Genomic DNA, 19,375 nt, shown 5'->3' on the forward strand with positions numbered 1-19,375 from the left:
ACCTACTCCTCTTAGGAGAGTTTACCTTTTGCCAGACTGGTCCTCCAAATCGATTGGACTTTTGCTCAGTGTCCGAGTCTTCAAGACTTTTCTGCTGGACGTCTGATCCCCGACCCGTCCAGTCTTCCACCTGGTTCGCGACCACTAGAATTTTCACCTAGAGTCCCTGACTCTAGGGTTTCGCTCAAAGTGCTTGACCCCCTAAAACTTTCTACTTAGGGTTTTCACCCTTTAGGGTTTTCACTTGCCTAACCGTAGCTAGAACTTTTGCCTAAGAACACTTAGGACTTTCCTGCAAGCTCATTCAAACTTGTTAGACAATAAGTAATATTAACTTTGAACCCTTTGCTATTATCAAAACATAGGTTCAATCGTCTGATGCTTTCCGCACCAACAGGTCCTGCCAATATACGATCTTAGGGAAGGGTCTATTATATACAATGTCTATATCTACTACTCGAACCTATTACATTTAAGTCACACAATAATAATTTTTACCATTGCGTCAAGACTTTCCTTCATCAAAGTTAAAATTGATTGATAAATTTTTAAAAAATAACAATTAAAATATATATTAATAGTATTACAATAATTTATTACTCATTATCAAATTAGTTAACATAAAATATTTTTATTTTTAAAATTTTGACAATTAGTTAACATAAAATATTTTTTATTTTTAAAATTTTATTAATAAAGAAGTGAAGTTTGACACAAGATAAAGTTATTACTACTTGACCTACTTAGTCACTCCTTCCAATTGTATAAATAATTATTGACAATATATGAAATTATCCTTTTAAAATTTACTAATAAAAATAAATATCTCTAATAATATTTTTAATATTTATTTTAAAAAAAATCAAACTTTAATTTTTTTTTTTGCCTAGGGTCTCATGAATGATTGAGACGACCCCAGATGAGAACTACGTAAATATAATCCTAAACTCCAAACCTTGAGGAAGAGTTCTTCCCTTAGTAACAAATAAATAAATAAATAAATAAACAACCAATACAAGACTTTATAGTTTGACTCTCAGTTTCTATTAGTTAGTGGCATTGAGTAAGAAGAATGATTCGACATGCCCTCACAAAGGGAATTAAACATCAATATATGGCAGAGACGGATCTAAGATAGGGCTTCTATAGACTCTTGCCCAGCTAAAAAACAAGAATTACATGGTTATTTTATAGTCTATAATTTGACACCAAAGAGTATTGATTTTTTTTTTTTTTTAAAGTTTGATGCCAAATTGTTTTGATTTTTAGCTCGCCTCTTCCACACTTAAAGTCCAATTCACCTCTAATTCTTGGATCCACCCCTGATTCAGCGGGCGTCAGAGGTAAGTCTCCGACAAAGCTTCTCCAATGCTTAATTACTAGGCATCGTGAAAAAACAAGTAAACATCGAAAGAATGTACAGAATGAATTCAGAGGTATTAATTAAGAGAGAGTAAAGGATTTGTGCACCTTAGTAGTTACAGGAGAGACACTCGAAGATATCCCCATGATCTGGAATCATTGTTCCTTATAGCCGTGAGTGTAGGATTATTTTTTTTATTAAATTTTACTTTTTGTCTGTTAAAATTATTTTTGTCTTTTACTTTTACTTTTTAGTGTTTTGAGTTTATTTAAACAATGCTTGTTTCAATTTTCTCTACTTCATGTTATTCTTCTAAATTAATAGATTTTAAAAAATTATTTTAGACATTCATATTTTTAAATCATGAAATCAATACCGCCTATAGGATAATCGTTACCAAGCCTTCAGATCCCATAGATGGTGATAGTGGTAGCACTTCCTGCTTCCATGATGTCGAAGAACAAGGGCGAAAAATACGAGGACGAGGATGACTTTATGGAAAGCTTTTTATGATCGAAGAAGGATGCCATTGACTCTCACATGGGAGGCTCTTCACGCTAGGTATGATTCAGATGAGGAGGTGTCTGCTGCAGCCAAAGTAGGGGGACTCAAGGGCGAGAAAATATGACCCAGATTGTCATGGATAAACGAAAGATAAAGCCCATTCCGGCATTAGATCATAGCAGTATATATGGACTACGATCGAGCCGTTTAACAAGCTAAGGATTTCTACGAAGAGAATTCTTCAATATCAGGTATGAGCGATCATGAAGTTTCTGTGTATTGGAAAACTTTAGCTATCCGTGTCTCGGGTGTTGATATACCCAAAGCCAATCCAACTTTTTGAAGATTGTGGGTTTCCTTCTCCGCTAATGGGTGCTATTGCAAAGCAGGCCCATGAGAAACCAACAACGATACAATGTTAACCTCTCGTAGAGATATTATTATATTGGCATTGTAAAAATAGGTTCTGGTAAAACTTCTACATTTGTTTTCCCTATGATTGTTCGTTGATAAAGGACAAGGTCCAATAGGTGTGACATGTGCTCCAACTAGGGAATTTACACATCAGATGTATCTAGAATTAAGCTAAGAAATGTTCAAAACCTTATGGACTTCGTGTTGCTGCTGTGTACGGTGGGGTATCCAAATTAGATCAATTCAGTGAACTCAAGGCAGGTGGTTGTGAAATAGTTGTTGCCACTCCAGGAACAAGAAGGCTTATTGACTTGCTTAAGATGAAGGCTCTGACAATGACTAGGGCAACTTATCTTGTACTAGATGAAGCCGATCGAATGTTTGATCTTGGCTTTGAGCCACAGATTAGATCTATATATTATATTGTTGGTCAAGTTAGACCTGACCGACAGACTTAATTTTCTCAGCTAATATGCCATACAAAGTTGAGCGATTAGCAAGAGAAATTCTGTCTGATCCTCTAAATTAAGGTTATAGTTGGTGATATAGGACTGGCAAATGAGGACGTTACTCAGGTTGCAAATGTAATCCCTTCTGATGCTGAGAAGATGCCTTGACTTCTTTATAAGCTACCTGGATAGATTGACTACGGGGATGTTCTTGTATATATTTGCCTCAAAGAAGGCTACAGTGGATGAGATTGAAAGTCAGTTGCTTTAGAAAGATTTCAAAATTGCAGCTCTTCGCCGAGGACCAGGATCAAGCGTCTTGCATGGACATTTTGCAGAAGTTCAAATCAGGAACATATAATGGGTTAAAAGAAAGTGTCAGAAGAAAGAAAAAAAATTAATATGAGAATAATAATAAATGTTATTGTTTATTGATAGTTGTAGTATTGATCAATTAATAAATAATAAAATTATTCTAAAAATTATTTTAATAATTATAACAAAATTATTAGAATAATTTTAATACTAATTAATTTAATTTGATCAATCTTGATAATTCTCTTTATCTTTTCCCTCAACTAACAAATTTAACGGAAGATCTTTGAAGTTGGATTTGCTTGTTAACTTGTTGAAATGCTATCTGGATAATGACTTAGTAAAGATATACGCGATTTAATCTTCAACAGAAATATAAAAGACGGATAACTTTTGAGTTGTCACACGTTCACAAATAAAATGAAAATCAATTTCCACATATTTTGTATGAGCATTAAAGATTGGATTTGCTGTGAGATATATTGCTCCAATATTATCACATCAAATTGTTGGTGCAATATTTAATACAAGATGAAGTTCAGAGAGAAGTGATTGAAGCCAAATAATTTTAGATGTTGTATTTGCCATAACTTTATATTCTACTTCAGTGCTTAAACGAGATACTATAGGTTGCTTTTTCGAATTCCATGAGATAAGATTTCGTTCAAGAAATATTGCATATCCATTAGTAGAGTGTCTATCTTTAGAAGAACTTGCCCAATCCGCATCACTATATGTATGTAAATCTTGAGACGATTGGCGATATAAAAGAAGACCATGTAAAATAGTACCTTTGAGATAGCGAAGTATTCTTTTAGATTATACTAATTTTGTTCAGTTGGAGCATGCATGAATTGACAAGCATAATTTACTGCAAAAGTAATATCAGAGCGTGTGATAGTGACATATTGTAAGGTTTTAATAATACTTCGATAAATCTATGGATCAAACAGAGCAGGAGAGGATGAAGTTGGAGAGTTGTTTATAGCAATTGGTGTAGAGATTGGACGTGCTCCATCCATTTTGGCATTTTGAAAAAGTTCAATAATGTATTTGCTCTGAGAAAGAAGATAGTCATCCTCATGTGGAATAAGCTCAATACCAAGAAAAAAATGAGCAACATCCAAATCTCAAGTAGGAAATTCTGGATTGAGAAGACTTAATAAAGTTGTAATACCCTTGTGATCATTGTCAGTTATCAGAATATCGTCCACATAAATAAGAAAAAAATATCATAGATCTATCATTATATTTGTGAAATAGAGACGAGTCAGTCTTTGATCTAGAAAATCCTTGAGCTTGTAACCAATTAGATAGTTGATAAAACCATGCACGAGGAACTTATTGAAGACCATATAAGGATTTCTTAAGTTGGCAAACATAAGATGGAAATTGTGGATGAATGAACCCAGGTGGTTGCTCCATAAATACAGTTTCCTCAAGATAACCATGGAGAAACGCATTTGAAATGTTCAATTGTCGTATATGCCAATTATAACTAACAGCTATCGATAATAATAGTTTGACAGATATAATTTTGATGACTGGGCTAAAAGTGTTATTAAAGTCAATACCTAGTTGTTGACTGAATCCTTTGGCTACAAGTCAAGCTTTGTGTCGTTCAAGAGAACCATCAGCTCGATGCTTAAGACAAAATACCCATTTAGAGCCCATAAGATTCATTGAGGGAGTGCATGGAACTAGACTCCATGTGCCTTTGCGAAGAAGTATATCAAATTATATAGCCATTGCTCTACTCTAATTTGGATCCTTGCTTGCTTGTGTAAAACAAGTTGGTTCAATAGATTTTGAGGAGACCACTAGAGCTCGTGGAAGGAGATATCGAGTTGCATTTGGTGGGCAATGTTCATAAATGTCACTAACGGGAAGCATGTGACGAGGAGCATTATCATCTGAATCAATTGTTGATGGCGACGAGGAAGTAGGCTGACATGGTGATGTAGATGACGGACTTGTATTATCTGAGGATCTAGAACTAAAGAGCATATTATCTTGACCGGCGAGGCTTCCAAGATTGGAGCAGCAACCTAAGATGATTTTGATGGTATAGGGGAGTTATTAGAGAGCTCCAGAGTAGGACCTAGAATGCCATCACTTCTGACAATATTATATGGCATTAAGAAGGTGCCACTTGTATCTAGAGGAGAGATCGAAGAAGCTACTGAAAAAGGGAATAGAGACTCATCAAAACACATATAGTGAAATATAAATTCGTCCCGTTGGTATATGCAAGCAACAATAACCGTGGTGTGAATTGCTATAACCAAGGAAAACACATTGTAGTGAACGAGAGTCAAGTTTGTTTTTAGAGTAAGAGCGTAATCATAGATACCATGCTCAACCAAAAATTTGAAGGAAGTATAATCAGGAGTTTGATTATAAAGTTTTTCAAAAGGACACTTAAGATTGAGCAATGGAGTAGGAAATCAATTTATGAGATATATGACAGTGTTAATAGCTTCATCCCAAAATTTACGCGGAACCGATGCATGATAAAGAAGAGCTAAGGCAGTTTCAACTATATGTCTATATTTTTTCTCAGCAGAGCTATTTTGTTCTGGAGTGTGAAGACAAGATACTCGATGAACAATTCCACAAGAAACAAGATAACGATGGAGAGCTTGATATTCACCTCCGCAATCAGAGTGAAAAGGGAGTATTTTATAATTAAAATATCATTCAACTTGAATTTAAAAATTATAAAATATATCAAATAAATCATATTTTCTTCTCATAGGATAGAGCCAAGTATATTTACTAAAATGATCAATGAAAGTAACATAATATTGGAAACCTTGATTAGATAAAATAGGTGCAGGGCCCCAAATATCATAATGGATTATTTCAAGTGGAAAATTAGAAACATGATCGGATGAAAATAAAGATAGCTTATGACTTTTAGATTCCAAGCAGGCCCTACATGAATGAGATGGAGAGGAGGTAATGGAAGTAGGTCAACCATACCTATTGATGATTGACTGAACAATACGAAGGGAAGGATGACCAAGTCGAGCATGTCAAGCTAGTTTATTTGTGTGTTCACCAACAAAAGCTTTGATTGAAGAACTCTGAAGATAGTAGAGACCACTTTTAATTCTCCATTGTTCCTTTATCTTTTATAAGATAATGATTATGATGAAACTCAAAATTGACATTGTTATCAAGGCAAAACTAACGTGTAGAAAGTAAATTTTTAGTGATAGATGGAACATGAAAGATATTGTGCATGCGAAAAATTTGATTAGATAAATGAACATATGTGTTTCCTAGATTAGCAATTTGCAAACTTGAATCATCGCCTACTTGAACCGTATCTGAGTCATAATATGACATTACGTCTGTAAGGATATTATAATATGATATGACATGATAAGTTACTCCAGTGTCAATATACCAATCGGTAGATGAAAACTCTGGGGTTTTACCACAAGTAGGTATAGATGAGAGGACTTTAGAATATACTTATGAAATAGACGGTTGTCTTGAGGTTGTAGGACCACTAATGAAATTTGAGTCAAATTGACTAGGACATTGAATACCAAAATATCCATTTTTGAGACAAATTTGACATTTTACCCAATACCAATCAAGTCTTTTAGGGCATATATTTCTAATATGACCAACGATGTGACAAATCTAACATCGGTCTGAATTTTGTTTTTGGTCTCCTTGATGGTGTTGAGTATTTGACATCTAAAGTAAAATAACTTGTCCTGTAGATGATGTTGGCTTCTGTAGATTGCGAAGGAGATGCTCCTGTGGCTAGTAGTGGCAGAAAAGAGGCAGCAGCAGCGAATCCCCTTTTTGGTTCGTGTCGATAGTAGAGAAGGAGAGACAATTGGCAGTGGCAACGGGCCGACTTCTTCAGAAAGGGTAGCAGCAACAGGCCGCTCGAGTCAGATTCTTCAGAAAGGGGTGGCTTCTTCAAAAAAACTGGTGACAGTCTTCTTCAGAGATTCTAGTGGTTGTGCAACGAAGAAGAAAAAGAGTAAAAACTCTAAGTTGAGGTGAGAAACCAGTGCTGGGAGATGAGGCCACACTAGCCGCAATGGGAGCGAAGGAGAAGGGGATGCAATCTAATTGTTGTTGGGTGTCGGCTCTTTGGCTTGGAGTCGTGCCCAACTTGGCCGGAACAGTAGCTCGACAACAGAAGAAGATGCACCCGTAGTAAGTTGGCGTCGACAGCAGAGAAAGGAGAAAATCACTTCTCGGTTGATATTGGAAAATCCCTTGGTAGTGGAAGTGGCGGTGGAGGGGAAGATGTTGCTTGTGTGTGAAAGGGCAGTGAGTTGAGGGGCGAACCTAGCTTCGGGAAAAATTAGTAGAGAGAGGAAAGTTTAATAAGAACAGTGAGAAGGGAAAGTGGAGATAGAAAAAGAAAAAAAATCATATTAATAAACAGAAACTCTGTCTTGAGAAAGGGAAAAGGATAATAATAAGAGGAAATAAGAGATGGTGGTGGTGGCGCAATGAAAAGAAGAATAAAAGCTCTGATACCATATTAGAGAGAAAGAGTAGGAAGAGAGAAAGAAATAATATGAGAGCAATAATAAATCTTATTGTTCATTGATAATTATCCTAAGGATAGTACAATATATAATGCTTAAGAAGTACTTGGTCAATTGACCAATTAATAAATAATAAAATTATTCTGAGAATTATTCTAATAATTATAACAGAATTATTAGAATAATCCTAATACTAATTTGATTTGATTTGGTAATTTGATCTGGTCAATTTTGGTGATTCTCTTTATCTCTTTTATCATGTTCTTGTGGCAAATGATGTTGCTGCCCAAGGACTTGACATAAAATCAATCAAGTCAATTGTTAATTACGATATTGCTAGAGATATGGACATGAATGTCCATCGTATTGGTCTAATATGCCGTGCTAGGGATAAATATGAGACTGCATACCCTCTTATAACACAAAGAAACATGCATCTATCCACAATTAAGAATTGTCGAGTTGATATTAGAGGATCTTCTTCAAGGGCTGCCACTTGATATCATCCTAAACTCAAAGACGAATTCTTTTCAACTCAGGACGACTGGTACAGGAAAATCTGAAGATTTTTTTTCTTTTTTTTTAATTAAAATATCTTTTTATGTTATGATTATTTTCATCTTTTGCATTTTAGAATTTTGAGTCTACTTAAAAAAAATTTTTAGATGATATAAGAGTTATTTTTTGATGAATAATATTTTTCGGCCATATCATTTATTTCTCTTTTATCCATTTCCTGATATTCTTCCGAATCAATAGGTTTAAGAAACATTCATGTTCGAATCATGAAATTGTTGGAAGTATGAATGGAATAAAGAGGTGCAAATGAAGATACTCTATTGTTGGTTTAAATTATGGAGCATGCATTGATATTGTAAACATATGTATGGGGAGAGACTCGGATTTGTACTGAACTAAGTTGACTCGTGTGTAAGTAAGACTTGCACGCGTCGAATGCTAGATCGGTCGAGATAAAATTTACCCAAAAGAATGAACCAACATTTTTCCACCTGAATATCTTTTTGCTATCTGCTTAAGAGTGAAACGGAAGCATTAATATGAAATTGATGACAATTTCGTAACGTCTCGACATTAATTGCGCCATTAAATTCATTAATGGTGACTTTGTAACATCTTGACATTAATGGTGATATTAAATACATTAATAATGATTTCATAATATCTCAACATTAATGATACATTAAACCCAACATTAAATTATTATAATTTGGTCATTCATTGCAGGCAAGATAAAAGCTCCTATATAAGGGGGCTGGATCTTGAGCAAAGGAGAGAGTAGCGAAAGAGAGAACGAGAGGAAGAGCAGGAAGTGAACCTCTGTCCACCCATGTTCTCTCACAAAACCTCTTTTAGTCATGCATCTATTTAGCTGAACTACTCGTGATAATACTCAGGTGCATTCTCAGTTCGTTACAAGCAATCAGTGCTTGGTTGCATGCGTAGTTTTACCATTGTATCCTCAGAAACAGACTACCCAAGAGAACTTCGAAGCACAGCCGGAGGTGGGGCAAATCTGTTTTAAGAAAACTATGTTGAGTGCAAATCTCGGTATCTTACTCAGCGAATTCCCTTCCCGACTTGGTGATTGACTCCCAATTCTACTACGCACCGCATCAACTTCGTAACTCAAACCACAAGAAGCTTGGCAGAACCAGCCCCACTGGCAGCCTGAGATTATCTACTCAGGTCATCTCAATAGATAAGTTAGAATTGATTTTGTGTAATTTCAATGCAGTAATTTTCTCCAATATCTCCGACAATAGATTGCCCAACAATCTTGAAATAGAGTTTGTTTTGTTGAGATAACCACAATAAAGTGTTGAGGTGCAACAGACTCAACACATGAAGGTATCTCCGCTCTGATTGGAACTGTGGCAATCAACCACAGGGAAAGGCCAAAGAAGTTCACTGGATTGAACTTCAAGAGGTGGCAGCAGAAGATGCTATTCTACTTGATTACACTTAATCTAGCTCGATTCTTGACTGAAGACCCTCCCAAGTATGTTGAGGATACTGATGTTCATACCATCAATACAGTGGAGGTATGAACTCATTCTGAGTTCCTTTGTCGAAATTATATCCTCAACTGCCTTGCCAACTCGTTGTATGTTGTGTATCGTATGAAGAGAATAACTAAGGAGTTATGGGAGTCTTTAGACAAGAAGTACAAGACGGAGGATGCGGGGGCCAAGAAATTCATTGTGGGTCGATTCTTTGACTACAAGATGATTGACTTCAAGACTGTGATCAGCCAAATTCAGGAGCTTCAAGTGATCTTGCATGAAATCCACTCAGAAGGGATGATTCTGAGTGAAACTTTTCAAGTGACTGCTATCATTGAGAAGCTGCCTCTAGGCTAGGGTTGTAAATGAATCAAGCTAGTTTGCGAACTTTTCAAACCAGCTCGAAAAATATTTGGTTCGAATTTGAAATTTTTTGAACCCGAGCCAAACTTGAACATGTTCGAACTATTTTTTGAGCCAAACTCGAGCCCAAATTATTTTATTCGAAAGTACACGAGTCACTCACAAATTTTTATTTATTTATTTATTATTATTATTATTATTAGCTAAACCGAGCTTTAAACATAGCCTTTTCATTATTGAGCCATAACCTATCAATGGCCTGAAAAAAAACTCGAGCTAGATCTTGAATGTTTCAAATTGATCTCGAACTCGAGCTTTCTATTGAATCAAACTTGAACTTCAAAAAAGAATAGTTCGAGCTTCGAATTTAGCTTCGTATATCTCTATTTGAATTCGAGCTCGAACTCAAATACTAAAATTTTTTAAAAGTTCAATTTGATTCAATTCGTTTACAGAGCACTACTCCAGGCTGGAAGGACTTCAAGAACTATTTAAAGCATAAGTGGAAGGAGATGAATGTGGAGGAACTCATTGTTATATTTTGCATCGAAGAAGGCAACAAGAGTTCAGAGAGAAAGTTGTTCTCTTGGGCTACAATGAAAGTCAACGTGGTCAAGTATGGTCAAAACTAGAAACGGAAGAACCCCAAGACTTTCAAGATGAGACCTAGAGGAGACATTAAAAAATTCTCTAGGAAGTGCTTCAACTGTGGTCAAGTCGGTCACAAATCTTCGGAATGTAAAAAGCCAAAGAAGCAGGAGACCAACTTGAATGAGAGACCAAAAATGGATGACCTCTGTGTGTTGGTCCCTTGGCGACCGACTAGAGGGAGGGTGAATAGCTTACACAATAAAATGAAAAAGACCTTCCTCAACTTATAGCTTTATCAAAATAAACACTTGCATAAAAAGTATTACAAGACAAAAAAAGAAGAGGCTCGGAAAGAGTTACTTGGTTACAACCGGGGAGGTTGTTAATCCAAGGAAGATGAAAAGCTCGGTAAAAATCTCCTTTGGGCGGAGAAGCCTCTTACAGTAATTAAATCTCACAACTAGAAAGCTAAACTCAAATGAGATCAATTACAAGTGTTGTGTTTTGCTTTCGGGACCAGAGCTATATTTATAGTCATGGTCGGGATGCTTGGAAGGGTTCCAGCTGCCTGGAGGGGGATAAAACTTTATCTCCATCGAAACAGATCGCGTTTGATGCGTTCCGGATAAAAATCCTGGTTCGGGCGCTCGGAAGAGTTCCGAGCACTCGGACTGGGTCCGAGTGCCCGGACCAAGAAAGTCAACATCTTGTTGACTTTTGATCCCGGTCTTCCACTCCGGTTCCATTCACCTTGGTCCGGGTCTTCCGCTCCAGCTCTCCGCTTGCTTGGGTGATCTCGACCATCCGGAATAGGGCTCACCCGAACCCAACTTCCGGTCTTCGAGCAATCTTCTGCTCTGGCTTCTTGTCCCTCGGAAATGTCGCGCGCCTCCTTCTCGTCCACCCACGTACTCTTCCGCATCACTTCATCCCTCAGATGCACCGAGCCCGTCGACTCTCTTCCGTGTCATCTTTCTTGCTAACTGTGTCTTTTGCTCGACTTCCTGTGCTCCTAAGTTCCTGCACACTTAGACACAGGGGTTAAAAGCTAACAGTACCTAACCTGACTTGGTTGATCACATCAAAACTACCTTGGAGTACTAACAATCTCTCCCTTTTTAATATAATCAAACCCAAGTTAAGTTAAAGCAAACAAACATAAAGAAATAAGAAGGTAATAAATTTAATAATTTGTAAAAAAATTTAAATTACCCTTCCCCTGACTTAATATTAAACCCAAGTTAAGTTAGGATAAACAAACATAAAGAATAAAAAGGTAATAAATTTAATAATTTGCAAAAAAAATAACTTACCCTCTCGCTAGATTTAATTTTCCCTTCTCCCCTTTGATCATATAAAAGATGGTACTTAAAAAATTAGTAAAAAAATAAAAGTCCAAGGAAGATTGTAAAAAAAAATTTAAAGTTTAAGCTTGGAAAATAAAATTTTAAGTTAAGAAAATAGGTTGAAAACAAGTTAAATCAAAATTTTTACTTAAAAAAATTCTAACTCTTTTAAAAATTTTAAATGAGATAAATAATTTCTAAGTGATGAAATTATCAAAAAAAAATTGATTCCTAGAAAATTTATAATAGTGTTTTTTGACAAATATTGAAAGCGTTATTTAATTATTATTACATGCTTATCAATTTGTTAATTAAACATTCATTTCAATAATTGTCTTTTAGACTGTGGCGAGGCAGTAGACCTTCTTGGTTATTGGAGCAACAACCACTTTCTAGACAAATCCTATTAAAGTAACTAAACATTTAATTTTCTCTCTGAAAGCCCTAAAAAAAATTCAATCCAAATATGATTTTGGAACCCAATATAAGTTCCTTCCTACTGGGTTAATTAAAAATTTTTAGGGAATGTATTTCTGTAAAATTTTCCTAATTTATCCCTTATAGTATTTGAGGTACCAATTTAATCCATTGTATTTTCTTATATATTAAATATTCGAGCATGCATGATTTTTCAAAATTTTTATTTCTTTTTTTAATTTTTCATTTTCAATTTTAATTTTATTGAAGTCCTCTAATCGACAAGTAGTAGCTAAGAATAATTTTAATTCTTTAATTTTCTTTTTCTAACATACAACAATTCTTTGTTAATAATTTAACAAACTGAAATAATTTGTCAAGAGGAAGAGGCTGTACCTGACTTACCTTATTGATTTTGCAATCTGAAGCTCCCCTTGAAGTACTGTTTTCTTCTGATGTCGCTCCCCCTTCATCAATGCCCTTAATGCTCATTTTGGATGAGTTTGCTTCGTCTTCGTCTTCTTGATGACTTGCCACTAACGCAAGTCTGGCGATGGCTCCAATTTCTAATTCGGACAACGTTTCATCCCAGGTCGCCTTTAAATTCTTATACTTGTTCATTTGGGTCAACTTCTTGTTCTTGCTCTTGTCCTTGTCTTTCAATTTAGGGCAGTTGTCTTTCACATATCCTTCTTCATCACAGTAGTAGCATCTTATCCTTCTTCTTCTTCTACCCTACACTTGATTAAATCTTTTAGTTTTAAATAACTTTTTAAATTTACGTACCATCAGCGTTGTTTCATTATCATCGAGAGAAGATTCTAAATCTTGTTCGTCCATCTTTGTTTTTAGGATAATGTTGTGCTTTGGCTCTTTCTTCAGATCTGCACATCTTGTTTCATGAACTTCAAAAGTTGAAAATAATTCTTCTAAAGTACTAGATTCTAGATCCTTAGATATATAATAGACATCTACAAATGATGCTCTTTTAGCATTTCTAGGGAATGCATTAAGTGTGTACCTTAGCGAATCTTGATTACTTACCTTTTCTTCGAGATTCGTGAGTCCAGTGATGAGCTCCTTGATCCTTGAGTGAAGGTGTGCAACCGTTTTATCTTCTTCTAGTTTGATGTTGTTGATCTGGTTTCTGAGCAAATCTCGTCTCGCGAGTTTCGCCTCTGAAGTTCCTTCATGTAATTCTAGGAATTTCTCCTAGAGCCCCTTGACAGACTCATAGGCTTTAATCCGATTGACTTCTTGTGGTGGTAAGACGCTTAGTAGATAGAACTCTATTTTATCGTTTACCACGAAGTCGACTTGCTTCTTCTTAGTCCATTGGCGTTTTCTTTGCCTTCGGGTGCTACAAAATCAAATTCCATTATTAAGAGTAAATCAAAATCCGTCTTAAAGAATGCATCCATCCTTTTCTTCCAACTCATGAATTCCCCCTCGAACTTTGATGGGTAGATGCTCGGTCTGACCATCTCGAGTGCTTCGTTCGACGGTTAGTCCTCCTGAAGCTATTGGGCTCTGACACCACTCATTGGTCGCTTGGCGACCGGCTAGAGGGAGGGTGAATAGCCTGCACAATAAAATGAAAAAGACCTTCCTCGACTTATAGCTTTATCAAAATAAACACTTACATAAAAAGTATTACAAGAAAAAAAAAAGTCTCAGAAATAGTTACTTGGTTACAACCGGGGAGATTGTTAATCCAAGGAAGATGAAAAACTCAATAAAAATCTCATCTAGGCGGAGAAGTCTCTTACAATAATTAAATCTCACAACTAGAAAGCTAAACTCAAATGAGATCGATTACAAGTGTTGTATTTTGCTTTCTGGGACCAAGACTATATTTATAGCCCTTATTGGGGGCGCTTGGAAGGGTTCTAGGTGCCTGAAGGGGGATAAAACTTTATTTCCGTTGTAATGGATCACGTTTGACGCGTTCTAGATAAAAATTCTGGTCTGAGCGCTCGGAAGGGTTCCGGGTGCCCGGACCAAGAAAGTCAACATCCTGTTGACTTTTGGTCCTGGTCATCCGCTTCGATTCCGCTCACCTTGGTTCGGGTCTTCCGCTCCAGTTCCGCTCGCTTGGGTGATCTCGGCCATCTGGAATAGGGCTCACCCGAACCCAACTTCTGGCATTCGAGCAATCTTCCGCTCCAGCTTCTCGTCCCTCAAAAACGTCGTGTGCCTCCTTCTCGTCCGCCCACGTACTCTTCCGCAGCACCTCGCCCCTCAGACGTACTGAGCCTGTCAGCTCTCTTCCGTGTTGTCCTTCTTGCTAACTGCATCTTTTGCTTGACTTCCTGTGCTCCTAAGTTCATGCATACTTAGACACAGGGGTTAAAAACCAATATGATCTAACCTAACTTAGTTGATCACATCAAAACTACCTTAGGGTACTAACACTGTGTTGTTGTCTCTGAATTGAACCTAGTCGGTTTAAATCCAAGATAATGGTGGATTGATATCGAAGCCACTAGGCATGTCTTCTACAATAAGGAGTTGCTCTACTACTTTGAAGAAGTCAAAGGTCGGGAAAAGCTGTTCATGGGGAACTCAGCAACCTCAGACATCATAAGTTAAGAAAAAGTAGTGCTGAAGATGATCTCAGGCAAAGACCTTACTCTGAACAATGTGTTGTATGTTCTGGAGATTTAGAAGGATCTAGTGTCTAAATCACTGTTAAGCAAGCATGACTTTCATATTGTTTTTGAGTCAGATAGAGTTGTACTATCAAATAATGTAATGTTTGTAGGAATGAGTTATGTATCTGATAGACTATTTAAGCTCTATGTAATGGTCATTAGGCCTAAGATAAATAAAGATGAAAGATCTTCTACTTATATGCTCGAGTCTTCATGTTTGTGACATAGTAGACTAGGATATGTTAACTACAATATGTTACATAAATTAATAAACTATCAAAGCATACCTATATTCCACCTTCACCCAAAACACAAGTGTGAGATTTATGTTAAAGCAAAAAATGACAAGGTCATCATTTTAACATGTTGAGAGAAGCAACGAACCACTTGGGCTAATTCACACCGACGTGTGTGACCTCAAAGATACACCAATTCATGGTGGGAATAAATACTTCATCACTTTTATAGATGATAATACAAAATATTATTGTGTATCTTCTTAAAAGTAAGGATGAAGCTATAGAATAATTTTCTCTCTATAAGAATGAGGTTGAAAATCAACTTAATAAAAAGATTAAAGTGGTTCGAAATGACCGAGGCAGTGAATATGTATCATCGTTCGCTTATTTGTGTGCTGAATAAGGGATCAAGCATGAAACAACTTCTTATACTCCTCAGCAAAATGGAGTTATTGAGCAAAAGAATCGAACTCTAAAAGAGATGATGAATACTCTTCTATTAAGCTTTGGACCGCCAGAGTTCATGTGGGGGGAAGCTATGTTAATAGCTAATTACCTTTTAAATAAGGCACCCTGAAAGAAAATAGATAAGAGCCCTTATGAGTTGTAGAATAGAAGACAACCGTTTTATAAATATTTACGAATGGGGTCTATAGGATCTGACAACTAGTTGAAGTCCAGATGGGGCATTTGGCAGAAAGACCTGATGGGTTAAGAGATTAAAGTCAAGTAAGTCTTCAAATGGTAAGTGGAGGTAAGTACTAGAAAAGAGAGATCCAATGAGTATGAGTCCCCATGGGACTATAGACGCTGGTCCAACTTAGAAATCTAGGTTGAGACCAAGACTAGATTCTAGTTTTGGTAAGACAAGATCTAATTCTTAATCTTATTTTATTTATTGTGCTAACTCTATTTTTTAGGTTATTTTTGTTATTGGACTAACTTGTTTTTGTATGAGAATTGTAAAAAGTCAATCTCGAATGAACAATGCTCGAAGCGCCTCGGAGCTGATTATAGGCACCTCAAACGAGGTACTAGAGGTGCCCTGGATTGGATGGAGACACCTTCGTGCAGATAAGCTTTACAGATGAAATTTCGGCTATTGGAGGCACCTCATAGGTGATTAGAGGCACCTCAGAGCTAATAGAGGCACCTCTGAGCTATTGGAGGCACCTTCAAGTGAATAGAGGCCGTGACAAATGCAAATAAAATCAGCGCCATTGGAGGCATCTTAGGTCATTGGTGACACCTCCAATGAACTATATAAGGCAGTCTCGGTTGACAACTAAGATACAACTTCTTTACTAGGTTCCTTGATATTTCTGCTTACCATCTTCGTGCTACTACTGTGTTGTGACGCTGCTATGCCCGACTACTGCAGATAGACCAACACCAATACACGAATTCAATCAAATTCTTCATCTTCGTGTTGGGTAACAAATTTTATTTAATTCGATTATTGCATAAGGAAATATAGGTTTGTTACACTTCCTTCTTTTCTATATTCGATTACTCTAGCGAAATTTTACCAATAGAGAATTTTAGTGGATTACCCATTAAAAAGAGTCAAAAGGGCCTGGGTCTTGGAGTAGGACTCATCGAAGGCTCAGAACCAAGTAAATATCCATGTGCTATTTTTTCGCTTATTCTCACTTAGTTTTTTCTATTGTGTACTTGTTTTAAAAGAAAATTGAAAAAGGAAGTTTTTTTTTAAAATACACATGATTCACCCCCCTCCTCTCATATGCATCGGTCCTATAAGTGGTATTAGAACTAAGTTTGCTCTGAATCGGTGCAACCACCATTCGAGCAGGAGTTTCTTTTTCTTACACATTTTTTCTTTGTCTTTTAGATTTTGAGTTTTTCTACTTAAATCTGAATTGATGCAATCACCTCTTTTGACAAAGTTTTAAGTTTTTTGTTAATGGCTCAAAATTGGTGCAATACCGCTTGAGTCATCTTTTTCATCTTATTCTTTTTCTCTAGCACTACTAATCTAAGACTTAGTCTTGGGACTTTACCTTTTTGTTATTCATTTTTGTTAGATTCTTTCATCTAAATGGTCCAAACTGAAGGATATAGCCCTACTCACCCTCCACTCTTTAGTGTGGATGACTTTCCATATTGGAAGAGGAGGATGGAGGTTTACTTGAAGATTGACATTGATCAATGGTTTAGCATACGACGAGGTACAAGGCTCCAAAAGATGATGCAATACTTGAGGGAAAAATTTCCATCTTGAAATGTGAAGTTGAGAAGTTTAGAAAACTTCTAGAAAAATTCATCACAAATCTAAATATTTAGATATGATACTTGGATCCTAAAGAGCTATATACAATAAATTTGAACTCAGATATAAATCTAGCTCAACTAATAACATATTTATTTCACTTGTTAGTCAAAGCAAAAAAAAAAAAAAACTAAAGCATGAGTCATGAAAGTTTATCTAACTAACTAAGTAAGACAAAATCAATATTATATATCTAAAAATGAATTTCATTATATAAATATAAAACAAAGATTCTATGACTTAGAGGGAGATACCAAATTAGTTAGAACCTTAAGTACATAATCTACCCACTTGGGTAATTAGGGATAGATAGGAAAAAGATAATTTGATTCTTATCTAACATAGTATCAGGATATGGTAAGATGATAGTACGTTAGGAAAACTTACTCTAGGAAGTCAAGTAGGGTAAGACGTACTCGTTCTACTTAGTTAAGTGGAACTAACAGAAGCTACCTCGTCATATCCTAAACTAGTTAGACCAAAATTTTTCAATAGGAAATTTAAATGTACAAATTCTTAAAAATAAAAAAAATGATAAACCCAGTTAGCCTCATTGACTATCTATGGGGGTGACTGGCCCGGTCCTACAAAAATTTTCCATTAGCCATGAGGGTAAATCGGGAAGTGAGCGCGGCTAGGGATGTAAACGGGCCGAACCGAGCCGAACAATATTAAGCTTGAGCTTGGCTCATTTAAGTTATATTCAAGCTCAAGTTTGAATCGAACTTTTATCACAAGGCTCGAGCTCGGCTCTGTTTGGAATTACTAAGCTCACGAACAGTTTGAGCTTGGCTCATGATTAGCTCAATTATCATAGTTAACGAGTCTAACTCGTTAAGTGAGCTCGAGCTCATTTTCGGGCTCGTTTTAGAGCCCGTTTTTGGGCTCATTTTAAGGTTCATTTTGTAGGCTTGTTAAGCGAGCTCGAAAACTCATTTGAATAAATATTTAACAAACCTAACAACTAAAATAATATAAACTCAGCACATCATTGAACATCCCAAACTACTACATTAAACTTTCAAATTCAACACACCATTGAACATGTTGGCGAGCCCTTTAATCGAGCTGAGCTCGAGCCCGAGTTCATGAGCTTATAAATGATCATGTTCTCGAGCCCTTTAAACGAGTCAAGCTCGAGCCTGAGTTCATGAGCTATAAATGAACATGTTCTCGAGCCCTTTAAACGAGCCGAACTCGAGCCCGAGCTCACGAGCCTATAAACGAACATGTTCGTGAGCTCACGAGCCGAATATCCTGAAGCTCGAGTTCGGCTCAATAAAACTGTCGAGCTCGAGCCTGGCTTGATAAACTAAACGAACGAACTCGAACAAGCTTTTTATCGAATCGAGCTCTGAATAGCTCGCAAACTGTTTGGTTCATTTTCATCCCTACGCGAGGCAACCAACCCATAAACCCAACATCCTTTAGTTGTGCACCCCATTTGGAGGAAAAATTTCTACAAATAGGTCATAGTTGGGAATCGAACCGTGGGTGTCTGGGTGATAACCTGGATATCCTACCGCGGTACCATAGCCTCGAGGACTACAATTTCTTAAAAGAGCTCTGTCTAGAAGTGGTCATTACTACAATATCAAGAAGGCTCCTATGCTTCGCTTGGAAGCTAATTTTTAAAAAAGTATATTTAATTGATTGGTGGTTAAACTTGAATTTAATACCAAATCAAACAATCTGCAAAATTCAAAATGAATTAAGTAAACATCTCATAAAACTATATGATTATTTGGTTGAAAACTTAGACCAGGTGAACTAAATAAGTTAACTAAAGTTTAAATCTAATCTAAGCTTAAATTAATATTTAATTAAACTTAATTAAACACAATCAAACATAAATTAAAATATTTAATTAAACTTAA

At 36.2% G+C, this 19,375-nt stretch overlaps 1 pseudogene; it reads left to right on the forward strand.

The window, feature by feature from the left end:
- The first annotated feature begins 1,780 nt into the window (after positions 1-1,780).
- On the forward strand, positions 1,781-10,593 carry LOC122013623 (annotated as a pseudogene).
- The last annotated feature ends 8,782 nt before the right edge of the window (positions 10,594-19,375 follow it).

Source organism: Zingiber officinale, chromosome 8B (assembly GCF_018446385.1).
Source record: "Zingiber officinale cultivar Zhangliang chromosome 8B, Zo_v1.1, whole genome shotgun sequence".
Taxonomy (NCBI): Eukaryota; Viridiplantae; Streptophyta; class Magnoliopsida; order Zingiberales; family Zingiberaceae; genus Zingiber; species Zingiber officinale.